This window comes from Perognathus longimembris, chromosome 22 (assembly GCF_023159225.1).
Source record: "Perognathus longimembris pacificus isolate PPM17 chromosome 22, ASM2315922v1, whole genome shotgun sequence".
Classification (NCBI taxonomy): Eukaryota; Metazoa; Chordata; class Mammalia; order Rodentia; family Heteromyidae; genus Perognathus; species Perognathus longimembris.
Window position 1 is genome coordinate 14,021,640 of NC_063182.1, and position 17,140 is coordinate 14,038,779.

General features: G+C 35.1%; 1 protein-coding gene across 1 annotated transcript in view; it reads left to right on the top strand.

Moving 5' to 3' along the window:
• Xrcc4 (X-ray repair cross complementing 4) overlaps positions 1-17,140 on the top strand; it is a 162,447-nt gene that overhangs the window by 108,086 nt on the left and 37,221 nt on the right. The gene's annotated exons all lie outside the window — the stretch shown is intronic.

The window sequence follows — 17,140 nt, forward strand, 5'->3', positions numbered from 1 at the left end:
GCCTGAGCACTGTCCCTGGCTTCTTCCCGCTCAAGGCTAGCACTCTGCCACTTGAGCCACAGCGCCCCTTCTGGCCATATCCCCAGCCCACTTTAAGTTTATTTTTATTTCTGAGGTTCCATGTTTTTAAGAAGAAAAAATATGACTTACAGATATTATAAACAGTCAATATATTATCTGCTGTTTGGTTAATTCATATTAGTATTTAAGGCAGAAAAGCTGAAAATATAACCAAATATATTTTTCATATGATTTTTAGAGATTAATTAGAAATGACATGTAACCTACTAAAAATATTAGAGCCCATCTTGTGTTTAGTAAAGTGTTTTAATCCAATTTACTGCTTAAAAGAGACACATGCAACATTCAAACTTGCTACTTGATTTGGTTATGCTTGGTATTTTTTTTTCAGCTGAAATATTTCTATGAAATTTTTGCACTTTATGTTTTATTTCTACTGTGTTTTTTTTACTTCTTCTTTATACTACTTCCCATCGATATGCATTCAAATTTAGGTGTAATGAACTGAAGAGTTAGAATCAGTGATATTCCATTACATCAAGTAGGTGAGTAGGTGAACATTTGTAAATAATATTAATAGTTTAATTTGCAATGGATATACAGATCATGTGTACATACATTTCATACATTTGCCTACGTGTGCATAAGTTGTGGGAATTTTTCCTCTAAGATTTTGGTTAATTTAGCAAATAGTTATTGAATGGTGGTCATGTTCCAACTTATGACACTTAAGTGATTTTCATAATGTGGAAGTATGAACCCCACCCCCACCCCAGGGGGGAGTCCTCAGGGCTATTTGTAGAGGTTCACAAGGTCCTCCCATCTTTAGTTCCAAATCTCTGTGAGGCTACAGTTTCTTCATATCCGTTCCACTTTTCATTTTCTAATCATTATATTCCTTAAGCTTTTGATATGCATGGTACAAAGATGAAATGTGTATGCTAGACCTGAAGCTTTAACTCAGGGCCTGAGTGCTTCTCCCAAGCTTCTTAGCCCAAGTTTAGACCTCTACCACTTGAGCCACAGCTCTATTTCTGGCTTTTTTGGTAGTTATTCTGTACACCACTTTGACAATAAATAAGAAAAAAATGAGGGGGGTAGTATCAATGTTCAATAAGAAATATACTTACTATCTTATGTATGTAAGTGTAACCCCTCTGTACATCACCTTTACAATAAAATTAAATGAAAGAAGAAAAAACAAAAAGAGTTTCATGGGCTCTCCTACCCAGGCTGGCTTCAAACCCAAATCCTCAGATCTCAAGCCTCCAAAGTAGCTAATTAAGACGTGAGCCACCAGAGCTCAGCATGACTAAATATCTTTATATAGCTCTTTTGTTTATTGTGGTATTTTTGCCAGTTCTAGGGCTTGACCTCAGGGCCAGGGCTGTGTCCCTGAGCCTCTTTGTGCTCAAGGCTAGTGTTCTTCTACTTGAGCCACAGACGACTTCTGGCTTTTTCTGAGTAGTTGATAGGAGTCTCACAGACTTTCCTGTCCGAGCTGGCTTTGAAGTGAGATCCTCAGATCTCAGCCTCCTGAGTAGCGAGGATTACAGGTATGAGCCACCAGTGCCAAGAAAATATAGCTTTTTGAAAAGGCACTGTTTCTACAAACATCCATGCAGTTAATATCATGTTCTTTTTCACTTTTGATTATGTCCATGTTTATCTTGCTGGCTTTTCACATTTTAATAGTTGAGAGAAACTGCAAATTTTTGAATCATCTGCTAAGAATCACATATAATCAGTTTATTGTTGTGTTATTCTTATTATCTTTCCAAGTTGTTAGTTTAGCAGTAACCAGTCATGCATTTTATGTAACTGTTTAACTACATGATTTTTTTATCAGTTTACTAAGGAAACAATCATTTACTTATAAAACTTATTAACCATTCGTGAATTTTGTCCTTAAGTAAGTTCCTAAGGACATCCACATTTATCTTTCTTCATTATGAAAAGTAGATTGCACTGGAAGTGGTGATTTTTCTAGTTTACATCACCATGGCATACAGACCAGTATAACCCAGTGAATTCATCTGGGATCCTGACTTGATCAGCTGTTCCATTTTAATCTCATGTAAGATCTCACACACATTTGTCAATTCCTTTCAGTATTACTTCCTCTTTATATCCTTTGTAATCTTAGTCATGATTATATTCACTGTAGGACTTCCATAATTGGACATTGACTAAGAACATGCGCAGTAACTGCTGATGTTTTTTGAAAACAAAAGAATTCTGTGATTTCCCATCACATCGTGACCCCACATAGCCTACTAGTCTAGGAGACTAGAAAACTGTTGAGAAGACCTGTTTTATCATTACATGAATTTATGAATGTAAATATTTGAAGAAATTGGGATTTGATAGAAACATAGTAAAGATGGTGTTGTTGGAAAAATTGTCATTGGATCTGAATACAAAGGATAAAGATGGGAAACATAGTAATAGGGAGTAAAAAGCAGTAAGTCCAAGCAGAAGCAGCTGCTGTGAGTCTGGGTTGCGAGAACAGGGCAGGGTGTAAGCTCAGAGGCTGAGCTCTTCTTTGTTTGAGCCTTGTTAGGACTTCAGCCTTTCCTCTTGTGTAAGAGTGCATTGCTGCTTCTTGCCTGCAAAGCACTTTTCTTCTGTCTTCCTATGATTTATACTGCTTTGTAACTTTTGTTAGGAATGATCAAATTGAAGATCAAATAGAAATCTTAATATTTTGGCTAGCATTCTATCTTTTAAGCTTAATCATTTCAAAGCTCCCTAGTTATTTTGTTTATTTTTATTTTTATTTTTTCTTTTAAACTCAATAACTTGTTCAGTGTGACCAATTTTAGACTCCATACTAAAATGTTAACTTTTGAAACAGAAAAAATAGAAAATTGAAAACAGTGAAATTTATGTAGAGTACACACAGCGGTAATCACTTAAATTGGCATATGTTGCCAGTTGTAAGGTGCTGAATTGTGCTGCCATTTTGCTTTTTTCTGGTAAACATGAATTCTGTGGGCTTTTTTTTTTAAGCAGTATTTTTCAATTCTTGATAATTTCCCACTTTTAGTTAAGCTGAAATCCTTGAATCTGGTATATATTGATAAATATTCATTTAAAAATTAGTGTAACAGATCCACACAATATGAATTTACTTCAGGAACACTCATCCTGTGCTGTCAGCTAGCATCAACACTGAGAGTTATTATGAATATAACCATATGCTGTGCATCCCTTGCTGTTTACTATCTTGCACTACTTGCAGCTGTGATTTATAGTCATTCCCTATGGTCTTTTTAATTCTGTAAGTTAAACACAATGAACAATGATTTCTGCTGACAAATACAGCAGAAATTGTGAAATTACTACATAGTCATCTACTTTCAATAATATCAGATGAAATTATGAATATAAAGAAAGAGCATTGTAAAAACTACTTTCTATAAAAATATAATAGCAGGCGGAATGTGGTAATACACACCTATAAATCCCAACTATGTGGGAGGTATAGGTAGGGGAAACATGACCCAAGTCTGTCCTTGGTTCCAAACACGGACCCTATTTGAAAAATAACTGAAAGAAGGACTAGGGCATGGTTCAAGTGATAAAGTACCTGCCTAATTGAAGTCAAAATCTAGTATTGCCAAAAATTTAAAAAAATGAAATTTGAGCTTTATTTGATACTGGATTTAAAGTTTTAATATCATGCTTTATTATACTATATAAGGGCTAAGGAGGAAATACTTATTTAAATATTTAATTATTTTATTATTTCTTTCTTCCAAAATATTATAAAAACAAACACAAACAGCTCTACCTTTGTTCATATCAGTATATAAATTTTTAAGTCAAATTTTGTTTATGTGCCTGGAAGTCACTTCTGAGTAACTACTTATTCAGTGAAATTTAGTCTGTTTTTCAGTTTTATTGAGTTTCACAGCTATGCAATAAAATCGACCAACAACATGCTCAAATTAAATAACTTAATGCTTTAAACTGTGGCCACCTACTTTTCTCCATCTGGATATTCAGTTTTTCCTTCTAGATATTCTGTTTCTTGTTCTATAGGTAGTTTCTCTCAAAAGCAAACTAATTTTTAAGAGATATAGGATTACCATCTAAACAAAGACTTGTCTCGGAATTAGAGCTTCAGACCCTAGGAAAGATGACCAAACTGGAGAGGCAAAATGAAAGTGCAATCAAACCAGGATTATTCTGGAGACCTAGAAGGAAATAAAACATGGAGATGTACCATATTCACTCAGTTTTCAAGTTTGGGATACAAAATTCATCCCTGTTTATCAGAAGTTAAGTATAAGCAATGTTCTTTCACTTAAGAGATATGTATATAGAGATGATATAATCTTAAGGATATAAGAGGATATGTGTATTAATTATATACTAATCTTTAAGGAAGAATGCTAAGACATTTGCTGATGTATTTTAACTTTATGTTAGAAAGCCATTCACAGGCTCCATTCTGTAAACAATATAAAGGATTAGTTTTCTTTAAAGCAATTCACTTCCAAGGAAGTACATAGAGCCTACCACACCTCTAGGAGCTTTGTGCACCTACCCTCAAAACTTGAAGGATTATATATGAAAATCTCTGAGAAACTGTGGAATAAGTAATTTTAATTCATTTAAGTTGTCAGATGCATTTAAGAATATCCTTCTCAAGCATGCTGCCTCTAGCCACAAAAAAGAGAAAAAAACAGACTTCAGTAACAGCTTATGGGATAAATAGTACCAATGGCATAAAGAGTACACATTCTATAGGGTAATAGTTTGGAATATACACTTGTAAAATATCAGTGATTTTTAAAAGATACTGGTATTGGAAGTAGGAAATTCAAAGGGAATACCAAATTTGAGAGACACAGGGTAAAAAAAGAGAAATAACTACAAAAGCAATACTTGCAAAACTGTTTGGTGTAAGTGAACTGAACACCTCCCGGGGGGGGGGGGGGAGGGAAAGGGGGGGAGGGAGGGCGGCATGAGGGACAAGGTAACAAACAGTACAAGACATGTATCCAATGCCTAAGGTATGAAACTGTAACCTCTCTGTACATCAGTTTGATAATAAAAATTTGAAAAAAAAAATTTCAGCCACATCATTCTATAAGAATGATAGGAATTAAACCGAATGACTTACTTTAAAAAAAAAAAAAAGTGAGGCCTCCCTTAGATTCCCACAATACCAATACCTAGGGACTTGTCTGCTAGCTGTGGATTACAGGGCCTTTATCTAAGACAATTTCAATGATAAGAACAGAATTGGGAAGTCATTGACAGGAGCTATTCAGTAACATCCTTCCTGCAAAATAAATCTACTAGAGTAGTTGGGGCCAAAAGAAAAAAAAAACTATGCATGGTATTTGTTTCTACAGACTAGCAGGTAAAAAATATATAGGATGACATATTTTATGCAGAGGTTTATACACATGATTTAGATTTGTGTATGATAAATATCTTTTGAAAACAGAGCTTAAATATACTATCCAAAAATTCTAAACATATTAAAAGTTCACAGATGTTGCTCCTTGAGACATAACGGAGTCTGGGCTGTTTGTTCTGAGTCACCTTTTAAGTAGTCCCATCAGGAAGTTTTGCAGCTGCAGAATTTCAGGTGAATAGTGGATGATAAAACTAGCACACCTTGGAAATTTTATAAAATTTCATATTTAATCTTTAAAATTAAGGCCACTATTTACTTGTTTGTTTTTCATGTAGGTTCTCATTGTGTTGCCAGACTGGCCTCAAATGCACAGTCATTCTGCATCCACCCCCCAAACAGCCGAAATTACAGGCATGCATCTCAGCCCGCAATGTCTTACACGTTTTCTGGTTATTTACATTTTATCTTTTATTTGTGACCTACTCATCATAACTTTAGCCAGTTTCCAATGGAGATCTTTTGCTTAATGCTTTATCTGAGCTCTTATATACTAAATATTAATTTTTGCTTTCCTCAGTTGGACATTTTTCTCTAAATTTTTGTATATTACATTTTGTATTCATGTAAATTATGGATAAAGTTCTTATGTAATGTTAATAGTACTTACCATTTTTGAATATGTATTATATCCTAAACCCTTCATAGATAAGGAAGCTCAAATGTAGAGAACTTAGATAATTTGCTCAAAGTAGTTTACTTTGTGATTTTTGAATTGAGGATCATCTTATTTCAAGGCTCATACTTTTGTAAGATTTACGGTGGAACTGGGTTTGATCTCAGAACCTTTCTCATGATCAACTTAAGCTCAATTACTTAAACCGTGCCTCCAGCACTGCTGTCTGCTATTTATCTTAAGATGGAAATTCTTGGATTTTTTTTGTCTGACATGGCATTGACTCAAGATTCTCTGGATCTGGGCTGGGAATATGGCCAGTGGCAAGAGCGCTTGCCTCACATACATGAAGCCCTGAGTTCGATTCCCCGGCACCACATATATAGAAAACGGCCAGAAGTGGCGCTGTAGCTCAAGTGGCAGAGTGCTAGCCTTGAGCAAAAAGAAGCCAGGGACAGTACTCAGGCCCTGAGTCCAAGCCCAGGACTGGCAAAAAAAAAAAAAGATTCTCTGGATCTCAGACTTTGGGACAGCTAGGATTACAGGTGTGGGCCACCAGTGCCCAGCTCCAAAGTCCATACTTTGAAGCAGTTTTTATACTGCTTCAAAAGTAATATGGGTAATAATTTCTTTATTTATATGTTCTAGATACATTTAGGCACTTGAATTTCTTTCCATTAATTCATGTAATTCTCTCCACAACTCTGTGAAGTAGGGAGATATGTAGAGTTTTGGTGAGGCTTGACTCCTCCTGACATCATTGCAATAACACAACTGAAAGAGCTGTAAGCTCTGTGAGTGTAGGGGTTGGGTTAATGATTCCCCCCACCCCCACCCCACCCCACTCCTCCACCCTCCCTTTCTGATGGCCATGGAGATCAAGTGAAATCCTGTAGGAAGCCAGATGTTCTGGGAGTATTCTATACTATAATTTTTTTAAAGCACCATTTCCCCCTGACTTTGGCTGAACCTTGGAATGCTTTTTCTAAAGGAAACTGTATTTATGGAAATCAAACATAAAATAGTTCTTTAAAAAATTCTTTTGAGGGGCTGGGGATATGGCCTAGTGGCAAGAGTGCTTGCCTCCTATACATGAGGCCCTGGGTTCAATTCCCCAGCACCACATATGTGGAAAATGGCCAGAAGGGACGCTGTGGCTCAAGTGGCAGAGTGCTAGCCTTGAGCGGGAAGAAGCCAGGGACAGTGCTCAGGCCCTGAGTCCAAGGCCCAGGACTGATAAAAAAAGAAAAGAAAAGAAAAAAAAAAACAAGGAAAACTTGCATCTTAAACAACTTTAAGATAAATAAGAAGCATCTTCATTTGGGGCTGGGGATATGGCCTAGTGGCAAGAGTGCTTGACTCCTATACATGAGGCCCTGGGTTCAATTTCCCAGCACCACATATACAGAAAATGGCCAGAAGTGGCGCTGTGGCTCAAGTGGCAGAGTGCTAGCCTTGAGCAAAAAAAAGCCAGGGACAGTGCTCAGGCCCTGAGTTTAAGCCCCAGGACTGGCCAAAAAAAAAAAAAAAAAAATCTTTTGAAAATGAAAATTGCCCATAGTTTTTTATATGTTAATTCAGCAAATATTCTTCCCTTCTATTTAGTAACCAATAAGATATATTGATATGTTTTAACTTTATAAGCAACATTATAAATAAGATAAAATGTTGGATGAAAACAATATATTTAAATGTCTGTGGTTCAAACACTTGATTAAAATTAAGACATGCATGTATGCACATATACACACATATATGTGTTTAGGTATATATTTGTATACATGTGTTCATATGTATCGATACATGAAATTTCATGTACCAATTTCAAATGTGATAGTTCTCTATCTGCTTTTCCAAAAGAATCTATTTTTGTGTTTAAACATTGATTCTTAAGAAACACTTCTAACTTACTGCATTTTTTTTCTAGTTCAAATCCCAAACTATTTTAAATTTCATGGGTGTATTGTATGTTCAATGTTGTTGGAGAATGCAAGCTTTAAACATCTTTGGTGTCAAATTTGAAACACAAAATGAGCATTCAACTGCTGTGTATTTACTTTGGTCATCGTGAACAAACCTCATTTTTTTACTCAGATTTAATTTTATCATAATGTTTATGTTAGTTGTAAAAGTAAACATGTGGTGGTTTTAAAAGTAGATAGGTTTTTATTAGCTTCCCTCATTGTTTACCTAACTGATCATGCTGAAGCTCTGACTCTCTTTGCTACATATGTTGATTAATGGCTCCTTGAATGTGTTCCAGAGTATACTGAATATGGTCAGTGCACTTCAAAGATGATTTATTAATTGTGTTTGCAACTCAAAATATGTAAAGATTAATCATAAGCATTATTATGTATTTGCCAATAAAATCAGGACTTACATTTTAAAGCAATGGTTTTCTGAGTGAATTTAAATTGAGTGAATTGCAAAATATTTTATCCAGTATTAATAACAGCTTATGTCCTTTTAAACCAGTATTATTAAATGATTAGGAAACTTTACCTTGTAAATGAATACATGTTACATTCTGTTTTAACAAAATCTGAAGATAATATGTTTTGAAGCAGCTTACAAAAGTGTTTAAAAATGTGAATTTCCATGTTTATAATTTACTGTGGAAAGAGCCCTTGCAACAAACTCCAAGTTGTTACAGACATTTAAATGTCAAATTACTGAAAAACTTAGATTTCTCTTTAAAAATAAATTTAATAGTGGTCTATTATAAACTCTCAGAGTTTCATGTAAAGAGAATATATTGTAGTAATGTACAGTGGCTCATGCCTGTAATCCTAGCTACTTGTGAGGTGGAGATTGAGATGATCATGGCTTGAGGCCAATTCTGCCAAAACGTTAAGGGCCCCATCTCAACCTGTAAAGCTGGATGTAGCAGTGGATGCCTATTACTGCCGCTACAGAGGAAGCATAGATAGAGGATCATGGTCTAGGTAACCTAAGCAAAACCTGGAGACCACATTTGAAAAATAACTAAAGCAAAAAGGGCTTGTGGCTTGAGGGGTAGAATTTTTGCCTACCAAGTTCAAGGCTCTAAGTTCAAACCCTAGGACTGCCATAGAAAAGAAGAAATGAAGAAAAAAAGTGAAAAGGAAAGATAGTTTATTATGTGTCATATGCAAACTGACTTGATAATCACTATCATTTAAGCCATATTACACTTTGGGCACTCTAACAAAGTTGAATAATGTGTAAATAGTCATCATAACTGTTTAATGGCATTATTTCACGAAAGAAATTACTGTCTGCTGGTAATATGTATTTTAGTATCTTAAAATGTGTTTGTTATCTTGTGAGTTCAAAATTTATAGTGAGATAGTCAACTTACATTATATCTACTGCATCATAATTAAATATAAAATAAGCAATTTTGGATATTAAAATATGAAGAAAGAAAAAGTTTTATCCTACTAGGAATAAAAAACTTTTTAACCTCACTTGAAATGAATGTTATCTCTGTTTTCTAAATAAAATACTGGTTGTGCCCAAATAAGATGTGAACTCCCAAAGTAACTGAGATGTTAGCAAATAGAATAAATAACTCATTAATGAGAATAAAAAATAAACTTAAGAAACTATAAATATACAGCAATCTGTTAGTATTATTTGGTGGTTAATTAGAGATAAGATTTTCATGCACATTCCTGTGGAGACTGACTTTGAACTGTGATTTTCAGATCTAAGCCTCCTGAGTAACTAAAATTGCAGACTAAGCCCCCAGCACTTGGCTGCTGCATTTTACTTATGGCTGTGTGGTATGTGTATGTTTATGTGTATACCTGTCCTGAGGCATGAACTCAGGGCCTGGGTGCTATCCCTGAACTTTTTGCTCAGGCTAGACCACTACCACTTCATAACTCCACTTTCAGCTTTTCTGGTAATTTATTGGAGATGAGTCTTATGAACTTATGTGCCTGGGCAGCTTTGAACCGTGGTCTCCAGATCTCAGCCTCCCAAGTAGCTAGGATTACAAGGCATGAGCCAACAGTGCCCAGCAGGCTGCATGTTACTTTTTATACCCTATAAGAATATTAGAAGTTTTCCCATCTCTAGTCATTTGTACCTCACACAAATACACACATATTTTTGCTTGGTTAATTTAAAAACTGGTTATAATTCTGTCTTGAAGGTGGAAGTTGGGATGTGACTCAGGGCCTGTACTTGCTACGCAGATGTTCTACCACTTGAGCCTTGCCATCAGCTCTTTTTCCATTTGTTATTTCTGAGGCAGCATCTCGTTCTATGCTGCTTTGGTTTGCATTCTTCTACTTGTGCTTGTTTGGGTCTCTGGAGATGACCGTGCCAAGTTATTGTGCTTCCCTGTTACTGGGATAAAAGGCATATAGCACCTCACTCAGTCGCTGGTTGACATAAAGTTGTGATAATATTTTCCCCAGGCTGGCCTTGAACTGAAATCTGTGATCTTCACCTCCTAAGTAGATAGGATTATAAACTTCAGCCATTATACCTGCCTTTTTAATCTTTTTTATTAAGCCTTCCAACTCTACCTGAACCTATTAGATAACATCGCCTCCTTATCACACTAATTATTTTATTGGTGTAATGCTATCACTACCTCTGTCCCTCCTTTAAAGAAAGGGCTTGATCCACCTTATTTGGTGTTATGGCTCCAGTACCACTGTTTGATATGTGGCAGAATAATCTTTTAAGTGGTAGCTTGCAAGTCTGTTTCCTTTCCTATTCTGTTCTTTTTTTCCTTTTCTGAAGTTCTATATTCTCAAGAGTTTATATGGAGGACTCTAAAAGTATACAATAAATTCGAATGACAAGTTATCATTCAGAGAAAATACTGAGATTTCCATCTGCCTTTCTTGCCTTCTTTAAAGAGTGGGAAAGGATACAGTGTTTTTATTAAGAGTTTGTATGTTTTCATGGTATATTTTATTATTAATCAAAAGTAAATCATGGTAAGTAGAAAGTTACTTTTCAGATATTTCTGTGATCACTCTTTGAAGAGCAGTAATAAAAAAAAGTAATCAAGTAGGAACTTTTAGAGTATGCTATGTGAAAAATAGATGTTGGAGATTTTACAGTTCAGGTGAAAGTTGGTAGTGACATAGGTGACTTGGAAAAATAGAGGCATACCTAAATGTGTACTAGCAGTATAATTGCCAGGACTCGCTGGTAGGCTTCAGTTCAGAGGCTAAAAGGGGGATCAGTGGGGATTCCTATCTTCAGTTGGTGAGCCAGGTGAATGATATAGTTTGCAAAAAAGGATAGGACTGTTTTAGAAGCAGATTTACTAAACAATATAAAGAATTCTGTTTGGGCTAGATTAAGCTTAAAAAACATTAGAAACATCAAAACTGACATATCAAGATATATGAGTCTCAAGTTCCTGGGATAAATGAGATCTAGAGATAAAGATGTGTGTGACTCCTGGACATTTGGTACTTATGACTATGATCTTAAAGTGAAAACAGGTAACAGGCATGCTGGTTTTTGACGCTCCATTAGTGAATTCCAGTGTGGAGTTCATTTTACTTAGCATCATCTTATGTGACCAAATGTACATAGTTATTCAGCTATTGTGATTCAGCACTAGGACTTTCTTAGATATATACTAATTATTACCAATGAGGGAAAACATAGAGTCTATGTTTCTTTGGGTCTGGCTTACTTCACTTAGTATAATTTTTCCAAGTCTTTCCATTGTGGAACATTATAGAGAGCTGTTACTGTATTGTTAGATCTCCATGCTTTATTGTCCAGTGATGACAGCATACATGGGAGGGAAAAGCAGTTGGAATTTGAATATGTGTGTGTTTGTGTATGTGTGTGTTTTGTGTGTGTAATATATGATATATACTATGAAAGAGAGAGGGGAAGGAAGGAAAGGAAGAAAAGGAGGAAGGAAGGAAGGAAGGAAGGAAGGAAGGGAGGGAGGATGGAAGGAAGGGAAGGAGGGAGAGAGAAAGGAGGAAAGGAGAGAGAGGGAAAGAAAGAAAGGAAGGAAGGAAGAGAGAAAGAGGAAGGAAGGAAGGAAGGAAGGAAGGAAGGAAGGAAGGAAGGAAGGAAGCAAAGAAGGAAGGAAGGAAGACGGAGACAGAAGAAAAAAAGGGGAAAGAGTAGTGGTATAATTACTTTATTTAAATCACACTTTAATTTGAGCTCTTTATATATTCCTGTATAGTCAGTGAGTCAAAACAATTCATTCAGCGCCTTTTAAGTTACAGATTCCTATTTCATCCTCTAGTCAAGTAGGGAAAATAAAGAAAGATGCCTTAAAAAAAAGTAGAGCAATTATTTGGATAACTGTGATAGTCATTAGTTCTATATACCACATGTTTCCAGCTTGGTACCTCTGGATACAAGATAAAATTACATTTTGTGGCCATATTTGAATGAGGCTATTAGGCTAGTTATTGCCAGCAAGTTTTGATTAAAACTGACATGTAAAACTTCCCAGCCAGAGAGCCTTTCCTTCTGCCTTACTGGCTGGCAATGTTGATGGTTAGCCTGTTATTGTAAGTTAAGGAATGAGAACCAAAGGAGTAGAGGCTCTGGGCCACCTGTGATAAACAGCATGGATGAGAAGTTAAATCTTTGTTTAAAGCCGGGAGATGTATGGTGTTTGTTACTGCGTATAATCTAACCTATCCTGATTGTTAGGATACATAAACTTGTCTAAATATGGCATATTCTTAGTACCATCACATTCCTCTGTCCTTCTAAAAACAAACACTAAACTAAATATGTTAACTTCTCTGAAGTGAATATTGACTCCGAATAGAGGATTAGAGAAAGAACATTGCCTAGCTTTATTGTTAACAGATTTATAAGCATAAAATTTATTTTTGGATGATATAATTTGGGCATTTTGTTTTCTCTCAGTACTGATATAAGTAAAATTATCTCTTGTATTTTGCCAATGTAATACAGAAACTTTACATTAACTAAAGATTCTCTGATAATTTTGCAAAGTAGGAAAAGTATCTTTTTAATATGGAAAAGACAGCATTTTGAGCTCATTTTTCAAGCAGGGGGTAAGAACAAATTTTATTATTCACAGAACTATTTAACAAATGCTCTTTCATAAACTCATTCTGTGCCAGTTGGGCAAATGGAGTCAAGGCACTCTGGTTAAGGTTAAGAGAGAAAACAGTGGTTTGACATCACTTCGCCCCACCTAATGACTTCACTTTCCATTTGACTTGTTTACTGTCTGGCTTATTCATTGAACTGAAAAAATATATGTACACTAACTAAATTGAAACTGTGTTCTTCATCTCACTAAACATGCAGAGATTGACCACCATGAAGACAATCCAGAAACATTAATCGAATACTTTGTAGTCATAGAATTTGGGAGGCACCGATAAAACTAGGTAGTGCTTGCTATTCCTCTATTTCATATTTAAATAATGTCTGTCTTCATCCATTTTGATATTAAGACTGGGTTAAACTTTTCTTTATTATCCTGAAGTAGTTGTACAAAGGAGTTAGCATTCAACAAATCAGTTTATAAATACAAAGTTGTTTGTCACAGCTCTGGATTCTTTGAAGTACAAATTATAGGGATTGACATTCATTGTCTGGTTAGGGCCTTCTTGCTGAATCTTCACAAGGTAAAAGAGGTCAGGGCTGGTTCCTAACATAGTTGGAGAAAAGGAAAAGAATAACTGGGTTCCTTTCAGCCCTTTGTAATCCATGAATAAGGTCAGAGTCCAAAATGATTTAATCGAGTCCTCAATGCCTACTTCTTAATGCTCCCATATGGGGATTAAGTTTCAGTGAGAATTGTGAAAGGAATACTGTCATTCAAGTCATTGTAATAGCTTTATCCATTACTGGCTTGTAAATTAAATACAACTTTTCCAAAATGAGAACTTTTTTTGTTGGTGGTTTTGTTTGTTTTTGCTGGTCCTGGGGCTTGAACTTAGGCATGAGTGCTATCCTGAGCTCTTATGCTCAAGGTTAGCACTAGAACCACAGCACCATTTCCAGTTTTCTGATGGTTAATTGGAGATAAGGGTCTCACCGATTTTCCTACTAGGGCTGGCTTTGAACCGTGATCCTCAGATCTCAGCCTCCTGAGTAGCTAGGATTACAGGCATGAGCCACCAGTACCCTGCAACAAGGAAGTCTTATTCATAGTCAATGTCTATTTCCAATAACTTTTTCTTCACAATTTCTTTTTGCATCCTCTGTCTTAAACTTTTTGTTAGTGTACTCTCTACCTACTCTGTACATATGCAAAGTATCTCCTCTATGTCTTCTAAAGTTACAAAAAACAATACCCCATTCAAAAAGATGTCATAATTAAGCACAATGGTACATACCTATAATTGTGCCTCTGGAATGGGCAGGGCTAAGGCAAGAAGATCATGATTGTAAAGACAGTCTGGGTTACATAACAAGACCTTATCCCACTGTAATAATAATAAGGAAAAAGATATCTTATAATGGTTAGTTGTGAAAGTGTCAAGCCTGGATGTAGAAGATCTGGGTTCAAGTTTTACTTCTATCATTTTCTAACTGGATTCCTTATTTAACATTTTTCAAATCTATCAGTGCCTTCTTACATAGCACCTTTCAGCACATCAGCTAAACTGAGTTAAGATGTTAATTGGCTTCAAGTTTCTTGATATTTCCTTATAGTTGTTCAAACAAACCCTTTTGCTCAGTCCATAGAGCTTTTCATGCACTAAAATTGAACTCTAGTTCCAGAGTAATGAAGTGGCAGACACAGCTAAAGCTAGCTCCATATGTGTTTGGTTTCACTTTGTTGTCTTTAATACATTTTTGCACCAACATTAACTCAATAATGAGAGATTTCTGAACATTAACTCAATAATGAGAGATTTCTGGGTTCTCTTGAACTAAAAAGGTTATTCTCACATCTAGTATCAGTTGGTTATAATGACTGTACTCTTTTAAGAGGACACTAGCTTTTAATTTACTAAAACTACTCTTCTAAAGGTTTGGGGGTTGGGGTTTTTTTGGGGGGGCATTTGAGTTTGTTTCCCACTGGTTCCTTCTATCTAACCATTTTTAGTTTTCATCATTAATAACACTAAACTGCACAGAAAACCCTTGGTATCAGCAAGTGCAAAGCATTGAACTGCATATCAGCAGGAACATTGCATTGTTCTGAGAACACTACCACTGAAGATCATTCTTGCTCAGTATGCATATTCTTCAGTCCTCTATAATTGCTCAAATATGCTTATACTCTACATGTAATAGGTCTGAGCATCCATAACTTGAGACCTCATGGAGTAGGCTATATGATTATTGTGTTTGAAGTGATGTTGACAAAATCTTCAGTATACTGACGCTATCCCTAGGTGGAACCTTGTGGTTTTCTTATTTCATTGCTTTTTCTGTTATCCACCCAACTTACAAGTGGATATTCTTAATCCTCATTTTTTCCATTTCTGTCTGTGTGGTTGGAGTATCCATCATTGCATTGTTTCTTAATTTTTCCCTTGAATGAAAACTAATATTTTGAAATGTTAGTCTCCAAACTTTCTCCTGTGTAGAAAAAAATGGCATGAATTAGGACATTAAAGTAGATTCTAAAACTTACATGACATCCACTTCTCTGGCTTCTTCAATTACTGTTTCATTTCACTAATTCATTAAATATTAGATTTAAAATTTAGATTTAACATTTGGAAATGAACTAAACTGATCCAAATACTATGTTCCTTCATTTTGGCATCTAGAAGGAAGACATTAGATACTTGTTCCATCTGCCCCACCTTCTTTCTCAGACATGAATGTGCTTGTGAAGCACCCTGTTTTATATTTTAGGTTCTTAACTCATCTCTGAGCTATCTTGCTATGATTACATCCCCCCCCACACACACACACAAAGTGTAATGGCTTTGGGTAATAGTTTTACTTATGTATATGTCAGGATCTTCCCATAGGTCTTTTATTTTCATTTTAATGTTGATATTGAAAATTGCATATCCAGATGAACTTGAAAATTCTACAGAAATAATGTGAGATGAATCCTTTCCAATAAATAAAATTAAGAAACATTTATTCCCAACAAATGATCTACCTACTCTCACCCCCACAAACCAAATAGACCATAATGAAAGACAATCAAAACAAATGTATAGAGCATTTTTTAAGATGGATATGATATAGTTATTATTGATTGTCCTGTTCATGAAAAAGAGAGAGTATTGACCATTCATCTCATTTTTGTGTTTAATTATTATGGTTTAAAAAAAAGAAAATATACCCAGTAACAGTTCTATAGTTAACCTTACAATAGTGTTCTGTAAATCACAAAGTAAAGGAAATTTTAATGTTGTAACGCATTATACACAGAACACTTTATTTAAATAAATTTTAAACTGGAATCACTAGGTAATTCCTACAAATACCACATGCAAAAGACTTAGGTGAATTTAAAAAACATTGTATTAGGGCTATCATTCATTTGTTCTCATAATTAAGCATAGATGCCTACAGACTTGAAAATGGAGTTAGTGGTAGGCAGCAGTAGCTCACATTCTAGCTACACAGAAGGCTGGTTTGAAGCCAGTCCAGACCCAAGCTGGAGTTGTAGTATAAATGGTAGAGCTCTACCTGAACAGCTATAGGGCACTGGAATTCAAGCATTCAGTACCATTAAAAAATGGAGTTAGATTTATAAGTGGTCAATTTAGCAATTTGAGCCTATAAGCAAATATATTGTCTTGTGAATAAACTTTTAATATATTGTTACCAATAGAGCATTCATGCATAAGAATGACTTTGCCAGCAAATGTTCACTATTAAAATTTCTTGAGACATACTTTGATTAAAATTTTAAGTTAAATACTTGTTATTATATATTTACAAAGTAGTCATAAAACCAGATTCTTTCCCAAATAGTACTGTTTTCTAGGTAGTCTTCAAAATAGACATACAGACATTACTTCATTCAATTGTATCTAAACTGAGAGAGGAAACAAAGGAAGAATACTTAAAAATGAAAAGCACACATAATTTCTTGATTATTATTTGATAGGTTAGACTAGAACTTGTTGCATTTTATGGATTATACCACTGATTTTTAACCTCTACAA